Genomic DNA, 9,469 nt, shown 5'->3' with positions numbered 1-9,469 from the left:
TGCAAGAGCAGCTCCTGTGTATCTCCTTACAGCTCCACACTCTCATGGGCAGCTCAGAGTCAAACCCTTCTCCTACTGTGAAGCAGGAGGCAAACATTAACAGGATAGCAGGATGGTTAGGTGCAACACACAGCATCTCTGTTTACATGTGCACCAAGGCAGGTTTGGTAGCACCTGAAGGCATCACATCCCACAAGTTTATCAAGAGTTATCAAAACAGCTTGTACTATAATCTGTATCATCCATTATCTACCACATACAAATGAAGTTAAAGGGATTTATTAACCATCATGTGCTATTTTTACCCTTGTACACCCTAACATGTGCAATACCTACCCAGGGTATTTATTATTCTAATTTTTTAGAAATGTGCAATCATTTTTTTCTTAAAATGTGCACTTGTATAGAGGCTTTACTGTAGAGTATTACTGATATTCTGGATTATTTTATGGATTGTACAGGATAGGAAAAAATAAGCCTTGGCTTCAGCCTATTCCTTTTTTGGTTAAAGAGCTTGTTAAATTTTTCACTTTTTTTTCTTTTTCTTTTCTTTCTTTGTGAGAAAAAAATAATGTTTACTGCAAGCATGTATAATAATTCTGTGTCAGCTGAATGCACAAAATTGAATTATTGTACTGTAGTATTGTAACCAAAATAAACCATTCATTCATTCATACCTACCCAGGGTAACTATTATTCTATTTTTTTAAATGTGCATTTATTTTTTTCTTAAAATGTACGTTTGTATAGAGGCTTCTCGGTCCGTGTACGGATCTGGTAATTGGATTTTCCGTTCTGAAACTGGTATTGAAAAACAAAAAACGAGTGGGTATTTGATTTTCGTTTTAAAATACAAAAATTAAAATTGAAATACAAGGCGTTTTTCCTTTTCATGATCAAAAAGGGATATACCTTTTTTTTAAATGCTTTGATTTTCTTTTTATATTTAGAATAACAAGAAAGTAAAATCAGTAAGAGACAGAAACGAAAAAAGGTCCGTTTTTTGCATTTTCTGAGACCGGAAGTGATCATCCGCAAGTGTGGAGCCAAACAGAGTACGGTGCATAGACTGTATAATACATATTTTTTCGTGAGTTTTCATGGTCAAAATGAGAGATCAGGTGGCCGATCTTAAAATAAATCGATATTGATTTTTTTATAGAGCGTTAAAGTTTTGCGAAGCCAGGGGGCGGGACTACTTGATTGACAGCCCGGTCCGGAATGATTGACAGGTCCTACGGAGGAAGCAGAGATTCTGCTCTCCTCCTTTGGATTAATTCTGATATAATAACTGTTGGTTTATTTATCGGTGGAGCAGCACAACATTTTCTACAGACAGTTTTCCTGCCCGTTGGCTTGTTTTAACGAGTTTTCTACCTTCGGCTGATTCTACCAGCAGACACTGAAAGGACTCTGATAGTTCGGCAAGTAAATGTTTATTTTCGGATCGGTGCCGCTTTTAATGCACTTTATATGCAGCTTTAGTGTCAGATATAATGTGTGCCATGCACTCCAGATGTTGGTGGAGTTTGTTTCAGTGTGTGTTGACCAGAGAAGAAAGTTAGCATAGTAAATATTAACTTTAATGTTAGCGATGCTAACCGAGCTAGCTGCTTAGTCGTCTGATTAAAGCTAACGTAGCATCAAGCTAATGTGTTGAGTTTCATGTAAACAGCTGGTGTGTTGTGCTCCTGTAATGTGGTTGATTAAGTTCATAAAACTGTGGCTGGTTGACATTAATGTAACGTTCAGGAAAATTAAATGTGATTAAAACAGTAACAATGTTCTAGTTGTCAGTAATCAGCTTTAATTTGACACTAAAACAGACTCTGATAGTTTGAAATGACATCAGTTTCATTAATTTGTTGAAAATTGTCTCATTTGTTGTTGTGATGTTGCTGCTGATTCATTAAAAGCAGATGATCCGTGTTGAAGATACGTTTAGTTCTAGTATCAGAAGTACAAGAAGGAAAATGGAAGTTTAGTTCTGCTACATCAAAGATTTCAGGATTAAAATAACTAAATGAGTCTTTATACCTCAAACTTTATTTTTACAATAAAGAAATAATGAAATAATCACAGATAATAAAAATATAAATAGCAGAGAAAACCTGAGAGAATAATTTCCTGAAAAGTCTGTGAAGGAAAAGCAGCTTTTTATCCTGAAAGATCAGAATCAGCTCCAACATCTGTATCTGACAGCATCAAGTCAACCAGAAAGAAAATAAAACAGAAAATGACTTCTTTCTGATCACATCTGTTCCTCTGCTCACAGTATGCTGCTGCTCACGTTCTTCACATTTATAGTCCACTTTTAAAAGTTCAGCAGACAGGTGCTCTGCTTTGGAGTGTGACGATGTCGTCGGTGATGTGGAGAGTGAAGTTTCCGTTTCACCCACAGCGTGCTTTAGGGCGCCCGGGTCGGACTTGATGTTTGAAATACTGACCGACAGCTCAGATTTAACTGTCTGTAGTTCTGTTTTGATGGGTGTTAAACTTTCACTCAAAGCCGACAGGAGCTGGGTCTTTAAAATAACCGCCGTCTCGTTACAGAGTGAAAGTAGCGGTTCCTCCTAAAGGTCAGAGATTGCAGCATCTGAGGGCTTCTTCAAAAGAAGATGTAGTTGATGAAGGCCTTCTGGAGCAGGACCAGAAAGACCATGACCAAGCAGCCTTGAGATCTTAGGCAGCGTCTCCCTCAGGTGGGTGTCAACGGTGTTCACGGTCAGGTCTGTGGTAATCCCATCAAAAAACAAAACAGAAAAAAATCTAGATTACAAATCAACATGTAACCAAAGCACTCCGTGTATAACACCATAGTATAGGATGGAGTTCAGAAAATGTCAAAGTATAGTATACTTTTCAAGAATAACATAGTATGGCCTGTAGTTCATAGTATAGCATGTCAGCAAAAAACCCCAAGTGATTATTATGTGGTTCAAAAAGTGCAAAATGATAGGATGTTGCCTAAAACTGTCATGTATGATAAGTGGGTCAAAAAATGTCATGGTGCACTATATTGTCAAAATAGTATGTTTTTCAAGAAAACATAAGAGTATATGTCATCTAAAAAAATGCCATAGAATACTATTTCATTTCACAAGTAAAAGTATAGTGATTTTTAAAACTGTTCAAATTGTTGTATGTTGCTAAAAAACAAAAAAAAAAAACGTCATAGTAATATGTCAATTTAAAAAGCCTATAGTATAGAGTGTTGCCCAACAAACATCATAGTATAGCATGTCGCTCTAAAAACGTCATAGTATGGCCTTTGGTCCAAAAAATGTCATAGTATAGCATGTTGCTCCAAAAACGTCATAGTATAGCATGTCGCGCTAAAAACGTCATAGTACAGCATGTCGCTCTAAGAACGTCATAGCATAGCATGTCACCCACAAAACGTCATAGTATAGCATGTCGTCCAAAAAACATCATGGTATAGCATGTCGCTCTAAAAACATAGTATATCCTTTGGTCCAAAAAACATCATAGCATAGTATGTCATTCAAAAAACATCATGGTATACCATGTCGCTCTAAAAACATTATAGTATAGCATGTCACCCAAAAAACATCATAGTATGGCATGTCACTCTGAAATTGTCACAGTATAGCATGTCATTCTAAAAATGTCATAGAAAAGACTTTGGTCTAAAAACATCATAGTATAGCATGTCGCTCTAAAAACATTATAGTATAGCATGTCGCTCTAAAAACGTCATAGTATAGCATGTCACTCTGAAAACGTCATAGTATAGCCTTTGGTCCAACAAACGTCATAGTAGAGCATATTGTTCATCAAAATATCATAGTATAGCATGTCACTCTAAAAACGTCATAGTATAGCCTTTGGTCTAAAAACGTCATAGTATAGCATGTCGCTCAAAAAACGTCATAGTATAGCATGTCGCTCCAAAAACGTCATAGTATAGCATGTCACTGTTAAAACATCATAGTACAGCATGTCGCTCTAAAAACATCATAGCATAGCATGTCACCCAAAAAACGTCATAGTATAGCATGTCGTCCATAAAAGATCATGGTATAGCATGTCGCTCTGAAAACATAGTATATCTTTTGGTCCAAAAAACATCATAGCATAGTATGTCGTTCAAAAAACATCATGGTAGAGCATGTCGCTCTAAAAACATTATAGTATAGCATGTCGCTCTAAAAACATCATAATATAGCATGTCAATCTAAAATTGTCATAGTATAGCATGTCACTCTAAAAACGCCATAGTATAGCGTGTCGCTTTAAAAACATCTTGGTATAGCTTTTGGTCCAACAAACATCATAGTATAGCATGTCACTGTAAAAACGTCATATTATAGCCTTTGGTCTAAAAACGTCATAGTATAGCATGTCGCTTTAAAAACGTCTTGGTATAGCTTTTGGTCCAACAAACGTCATAGTATAGCATGTCACTGTAAAAACGTCATGGTATAGCCTTTGGTCTCAAAACGTCATAGTATAGCATTTCGCTCAAAAAACGTCATTGTATAGCATGTCGCTCTAAAAATGTCACTGTATAGCATGTCGCTCTAAAAATGTCATTGTATAGCCTTTGGTCCAAAAAACGTCACAGCATAGCATGTCGTCCAAAAAAACATCATAGTATAGCATGTCGTCCAAACAACATCATAGTATAGCATGTCTCTTTAAAATTGTCACAGTATGGCATGTCGTCCAAAAAACGTCAGAGTATAGCCTTTGTTGTAAAAACGTCATAGTATAGCATGTCGCTCAAAAAACATCATTGTATAGCATGTCGCTCAAAAAACATCATTGTATAGCATGTCGCTCAAAAAATGTCATTGTATAGCATGCCGCTCTAAAAATGTCATTGTATAGCCTTTGGTCCAAAAAAGGTCACAACATAGCATGTCATTCAAAAAAACATCATAGTATAGCATTTGGTCTAAAAACGTCGTAGTATAGCATGTCGCTCTAAAAATGTCATAGTATAACGTGGCTCAAAAAACGTCATAGTATAGCATGTCACTCTAAAAATGTCATAGTATAGCATGTCACTCTAAAAACGTCATAGCATAGCATGGCGCTCTAAAAATGACATACTATAGCATGTTGATCTAAAAACGTCATAGTATAGCATGTCACTCTAAAAACGTCATAGTATAGCATGTCGCTTTAAAAACGTAATAGTATAGCTTTTGGTCCAACAAACATAATATAGCATATCGTTCAACAAAATATCATAGTATAGCATGTCACTAAAAATGTCATAGTATAGCCTTTGGTCTAAAAACGTCATAGTATAGCATGTCGCTCAAAAAACATCATTGTATAGCATGTCGCTCTAAAAATGTCATTGTATAGCCTTTGGTCCAAAAAAGGTCACAGCATAGCATGTCATCCAAAAAAACATCATAGTATAGCATTTGGTCTAAAAACATCATAGTATAGCATGTCGCCCAAAAAAAGTCATAGTATAGCCTTTGGTCCAAAAAAATATCATAGTATAGCATGTTGCTCTTAAAATGTCATAGTATAGCATCTCGCTCTGAATACGTCATAGTATAGCATGTCGCTCTAAAAACATCATAGTATAGCATGTCGCTCTAAAAACGTCATAGTATAGCATGTCGCTCTAAAAATGTCATGGTATAGCATGTCGCCCAAAAAATGTCAAGTATAGCATGTCGTCCAAAAAACGTCATAGTATAGCATGTCGCTCTTAAAACGTCATAGTATAGCATGTCGCTCAGAAAACATCATTGTATAGCATGTCGCTCTAAAAATGTCATTGTATAGCCTTTGGTCCAAAAAAGGTCACAACATAGCATGTCATTCAAAAAAACATCATAGTATAGCATTTGGTCTAAAAACGTCATAGTATAGCATGTCGCTCTAAAAATGTCATAGTATAACGTGGCACAAAAAACGTCATAGTATAGCATGTCACTCTAAAAACGTCATAGTATAGCATGTCGCTCTAAAAACGTCATAGCATAGCATGGCGCTCTAAAAATGACATACTATAGCATGTTGATCTAAAAACGTCATAGTATAGCATGTCACTCTAAAAACGTCATAGTATAGCATGTCGCTTTAAAAGCGTAATAGTGTAGCTTTTGGTCCAACAAACGTCATAGTATAGCATATCGTTCAACAAAATATCATAGTATAGCATGTCACTAAAAATGTCATAGTATAGCCTTTGGTCTAAAAACGTCATAGTATAGCATGTCGCTCAAAAAACGTCATTGTATAGCATGTCGTTCTAAAAATGTCACTGTATAGCATGTCGCTCTAAAAATGTCATTGTATAGCCTTTGGTCCAAAAAACGTCACAGCATGGCATGTCATCCAAAAAAACATCATAGTATAGCATGTCGTCCAAACAACATCATAGTATGGCATGTCTCTTTAAAATTGTCACAGTATGGCATGTCGTCCAAAAAACGTCAGAGTATAGCCTTTGTTCTAAAAACGTCATAGTATAGCATGTCGCTCAAAAAACATCATTGTATAGCATGTCGCTCTAAAAATGTTATTGTATAGCCTTTGGTCCAAAAAAGGTCACAGCATAGCATGTCATCCAAAAAAACATCATAGTATAGCATTTGGTCTAAAAACATCATAGTATAGCATGTCGCCCAAAAAAAGTCATAGTATAGCCTTTGGTCCAAAAAAATGTCATAGTATAGCATGTTGCTCTTAAAATGTCATAGTATAGCATCTCGCTCTAAATAAGTCATAGTATAGCATGTCGCTCTAAAAACGTCATAGTATAGCATGTCGCTCTAAAAACGTCATAGTATAGCATGTCGCTCTAAAAATGTCATCGTATAGCATGTCGCCCATAAAATGTCATAGTATAGCATGTCGTCCAAAAAACGTCATAGTATAGTATGTCGCTCTTAAAACATCATAGTATAGCATGTCGCCCAAGAAACGTCATAGTATAGCATGTCGCTCAAAAAACGTCATAGTATAGCATGTCGCTCTAAAAACGTCATAGTATAGCATGTCGATCTAAAAACGTCATAGTATAGCCTTTGGTCCAAAAAACGTCATAGTATAGCATGTGGCTCAAAAAACTTCATAGTACAGCATGTCACTCTAAGAACGTCGTAGTATAGCATGTCGCCCAAGAAACCTCATAGTATAGCATGTCATCCAAAAAACGTCATCGTATGGCATGTCGCTCTTGAAACCTCATAATATAGCATGTCGTCCAAAAAACGTCAGAGTATAGCATGTCGCTCTAAATACGTCATAGCATAGCATGTCGCTCCAAATACGTCATAGCATAGCATGTCGCTCTAAAAATGTCATACTATAGCATGTTGATCTAACAACGTCATCGTATAGCATGTTGATCTGAAAACTTCATAGCATAGCACGTCGCTCTAAAAACGTCATATTATAGCATGTTGATCTAAAAACGTCATAGCATAGCATGTCGCCCAAAAAATGTCATAGTATAGCATGTCGTCCAAAAAACATTATAGTATAGCATGTCACCCAAAAAATGTCATAGTATAGCATGTCGCTCTTAAAACGTCATACTATAGCATGTTGATCTAAAAACCTCATAGCATAGCACGTCGCTCTAAAAACGTCATAGCATGTTGATCTAAAAATGCCATAGCATAGCATGTCGCCCAAAAAATGTCATAGTATTGCATGTCATCCAAAAAACATCATACTATAGCATGTCGCCCAAAAAACGTCATAGTATAGCATGTCGCTCTTAAAACGTCATACTATAGCATGTTGATCTAAAAACGTCATAGCATAGCACGTCGCTCTAAAAACGTCATAGTATAGCATGTCGCTCTAAAAACGTCATAGTATAGCCGTTGGTCCAAAAAACATCATAGTATAGCATGTCACTTTAAAAACGTCGTAGTATAGCATGTCGCCCAAGAAACCTCATAGTATAGCATGTCGTCCAAAAAACGTCATCGTATGGCATGTCGCTCTTGAAACCTCATAGTATAGCATGTCGTCCAAAAAACGTCAGAGTATAGCATGTCACTCTTGAAACGTCACAGTATAGCATGTCGCTCCAAATACGTCATAGCATAGCATGTCGCTCTAAAAATGTCATACTATAGCATGTTGATCTAACAACGTCATCGTATAGCATGTTGATCTAAAAACGTCATAGCATAGCACGTCGCTCTAAAAACGTCATACTATAGCATGTTGCTCTAAAAACGTCATAGCATAGCATGTCGCCCAACAAACGTCATAGTATAGCATGTCGCCCAAAAAACGTCATAGTATAGCATGTCGCTTGTAAAACGTCATACTATAGCCTGTCGCTCTAAAAACGTCATAGTATAGCATGTCGCTCTAAAAACATCATAGTATAGCCTTTGGTCCAAAAAACGTCATAGTATTACCTGTCACTCTAAAAACATCATTGTATAGACTTTGGTCCAAAAAATGTCCTAGTATAGCATGTCGTCCAAAGAACATCATAATATAGCATGTTGCCCAAAAAACGTCGTAGTATAGCATGTCGCTCTTAAAACGTCATACTATAGCATGTCGCTCTAAAGACGTCATAGTATAGCATGTCGCTCTAAAAACGTCATAGTATAGCATGTCACCCAAAAAAGGTCATAGTATACCATGTCGTCCAAAAAACATCATCGAATAGCATGTCGTCCAAAAAACGTCATAGTATAGCATGTCGCTCTAAAAACGTCATAGTATAGCCTTTGGTCCAAAAAACGTCATAGTATTGCATGTCACTCTAAAAATATCATAGTATTGCCTTTGGTCCAAAAAACGTCACAGTATTGCATGTCGTCCAAAGTACATCATAGTACAGCATGTCGCTCTAAAAATGTCATAGTATAGCATGTCGCTCTAAAAACGTCATATTATAGCATGTCTCTCTAAAAACGTCATAGTCTAGCATGTCGTCCAAAAAACATCATAGTATAGCATGTCGCCCAAAAAACGTCATAGTATAGCATGTCTCTCTTAAAACGTCATACTGTAGCATGTCGATCTAATAACGTCATAGCATAGCACGTCGCTCTAAAAACGTCATAGTATAGCATGTCGCTCTAAAAACGTCATAGTATAGCCTTTGGTCCAAAAAACGTCATAGTATAGCATGTCACTTTAAAAACGTCGTAGTATAGCATGTCGCCCAAGAAACCTCATAATATAGGATGTCGTCCAAAAAAACGTCAGAGTATAGCATGTCACTCTTGAAATGTCACAGTATAGCATGTCGCTCCAAATACGTCATAGCATAGCATGTCGCTCTAAAAATGTCATACTATAGCATATTGATCTAACGTCATCGTATAGCATGTTGATCTAAAAACGTCATAGCATAGCACGTCGCTCTAAAAACGTCATATTATAGCACGTTGATCTAAAAATGTCATAGCATAGCATGTCGCCCAAAAAATGTCATAGTATAGCATGTCGTCCAAAAAACATCATAGTATAGCATGTTGCCCAAAAAACGTCA

The sequence above is a fragment of the Amphiprion ocellaris genome, chromosome 17 (genome assembly GCF_022539595.1).
Source record: "Amphiprion ocellaris isolate individual 3 ecotype Okinawa chromosome 17, ASM2253959v1, whole genome shotgun sequence".
NCBI lineage: Eukaryota > Metazoa > Chordata > Actinopteri > Pomacentridae > Amphiprion > Amphiprion ocellaris.
The sequence above is the reverse complement of the archived record's forward strand: the minus strand, read 5'-3'. Positions refer to the sequence as shown.